General features: G+C 35.1%; 1 long non-coding RNA gene and 1 other non-coding gene across 2 annotated transcripts in view; one reads left to right on the top strand and one right to left on the bottom strand.

Annotated features, from left to right (window-relative positions):
- LOC113823771 (uncharacterized) overlaps nt 1–276 on the top strand; it is an 810-nt gene extending 534 nt beyond the window's left edge. Inside the window, exon 3 of the transcript XR_011398626.1 lies at nt 234–276. This is a non-coding gene — a transcript (uncharacterized protein). The remainder of the gene's footprint in view (nt 1–233) is intronic.
- The window catches only part of LOC113823764 (uncharacterized), a 14528-nt gene that overhangs the window by 1454 nt on the left and 10574 nt on the right, over nt 1–2500 (bottom strand). The window lies entirely within an intron of this gene.

Raw genomic sequence — 2500 nt, 5'->3', positions numbered from 1 at the left:
TTCTGTGACTGTTTTATAGTTTCTGAAAACCGTTGTTATTATTCTTAAAGTTTGCTATAAAAAGTCTCTTAACTTGTTGCCTGTAACACAAAAAGCCTCAAACTTGTTATGGATAACATTCCTAAAAAAAAAAAAAAAAAAAAAAAAAAAAAAAAAAAAAAAAAAAAAAAAAAAAAAGTCGCGAAGTCATTCTCCGTAACTTTTGCATTCAAGCTCTCTCTATCTCTCTGCAGGATCGCGGGTTTGATTCCTTCGGGCACAGACGGCCCTATCCTGAGCAGTAACTTTATCGTTACGTTTACCTCAGACTCAGCTGTCACCAGGAGTGGCTTTTCCCTCTGCTTCATCCAGAACAGCAACAACTGTGACCAGGTCTGTTTTCTGAAGCAGGTTGATAGAGTTGATATTAACACAAAAGTGGATACAAGAGCGTGACTTTTCGAACAAATTGTACTATTTTATCACACACACACACACACACACACACACACACACACACACACACACACACACACACACACACACACACGCACACACACACACATATATTGTAAGGTTCACGCCTAGCTTGACGCCAGATGTCATCCGCTAAAGAGGCGCGTCAGATAACCCTATAATAAAATAAAACTGGATGATCAAACAAGAGATTTTAAAAACGATAGAAATATATCAGTCAAAAGGCAAACTGAGATAGATTAACATTAGGCAGTAATTAAAATAATTAAATGCGGGGACAATAGAAAATGGGCATCGGGGTGACTAAAGTAGTCCCGCACATGTTAAAGGGGCCCTCACACGATCAATTTTTTCGTAAATTAATTGATATCAATTTATTGACGTCAATGAATTGATGGAGAAATTGACCGTGTGAGGGGGACATTGATATAAATTTAATTGAAACAATGTCATTGAGTCAATTCATTGATAGATCAAAACTCCTTTGATATTTATTGATGGGTCTTCAATAAAATTGAGCGTGTGTGGGCAAAGCGTCAATATTGATCAATAATTTAGTGTGTTCCCTTGCAGCAGTGAAAGAGATACCATTTCTTTACCCACTTACTCCTCTTCTTTCGCTTTGGAGTGTCCAGAGCAAGCACTACTCCAAGTGCCACAGATGCTTTCATCTCGAAATTATGAATCAAACTGAAAATTGAAGTAAAATCATTGACCGTGTGAGGGCACAGTGATTTCCATCAATTCATTGACGTCAATAAATTGATATCAATTAATTGACGAAAAAAATTATCGTGTGAGGGCCCCTTAAGACGTGGTGCCATATAAAGCTAGGTGCGAGTGCAACTGGAGTGTGTCGCCCTCTCCTATACATATACATATAAGGATATATGTGTGTGTGTGCATAATTATATTTGTTTCTGTTTATAAATGTGTGCGTGCGTGCATTGAAAAAATGTATATATATATATATATTATATATATATATATATATATATATATATATATATATATATATATATATAACACATTTATATACATATATGTCTATTCGCGTGTGCGTACATACTTCAATATGCATCTGTACAATAAAACTGGTATTACATAGCAAATCAAGCCATTTTGCTTGAGTCAACTCACTCGTCCTCACTCTCATTAATATTCACATTCAATCAAACTTTCAAAAAAAAAAAAAAAAAAAAAAAAAAAACTACAAAAATCATCGACGAAAATACACCCCCACACATTCCCCAGCCGCCAGCGACCGTTTCTCCAAATATGTCGTTAAGCGTCGGTCACCAACGAGGACTGATTATCTTTTGTCGCCAGGACCTGATCGCTACGGCAACGACCCAGGCGGTGCGGGCGCTCCGGACTCCCGGCTTAAGAGCATCGACGAAATACTGCGAATACAGGATTACAGTGAGTGCAGTAAATTGGGATTACTTTGTTTGATTTGCGATCGTTGTCTATTTCGAATGTGGGATTATTGTTTGATTTTCACGTGTGTTATCTATAATAAATTAGGATTATTTTGATTATTATTCAGATTTTCTATCGTAACAATTTCAAATTAGGGTTGTTATTCTGTTGTATTTCCAATGGTTTCCACCAATTCAAGATTTGTCATATTTTCCATTATTCAATTTTTCATATTAGGACTAATTTTCTGACTTTATATTGTACTGTTTCAGATTAGGATTTTTCTGTTTATTGTCTCAACTTAGGATTGATTTTCAGATTTCTATTGTTTAAGCTATTTCAAAATAGGTTTAATTTCCTGATTTCCTTTTGTTTCGTCTATTTCAAATAATAAGGATTTTTAGTTATTTTCTATCGCTTTAGCTATGTCAAATTATTATTTTTTGTCTGATTTTCCATTGTTTCATATCAGGATTCTTTTTTTTCTGATTTACTCTTTACATTTATCTATTAAATGTTCCCAATACATCCTCCATATTCGTATGCGATATTTCGATGTAACTTTTTTCTCCCTCCTCCTCTTCTTCTCCTCCGCTTCTTCTTTTTCCTCTTCTTCCCCCTC

This window comes from Penaeus vannamei, chromosome 6, assembly GCF_042767895.1.
Source record: "Penaeus vannamei isolate JL-2024 chromosome 6, ASM4276789v1, whole genome shotgun sequence".
Lineage (NCBI taxonomy): Eukaryota > Metazoa > Arthropoda > Malacostraca > Decapoda > Penaeidae > Penaeus > Penaeus vannamei.
Note: the sequence above shows the minus strand (reverse complement) of the source record. Positions and strands in the feature narration are given on the sequence as shown.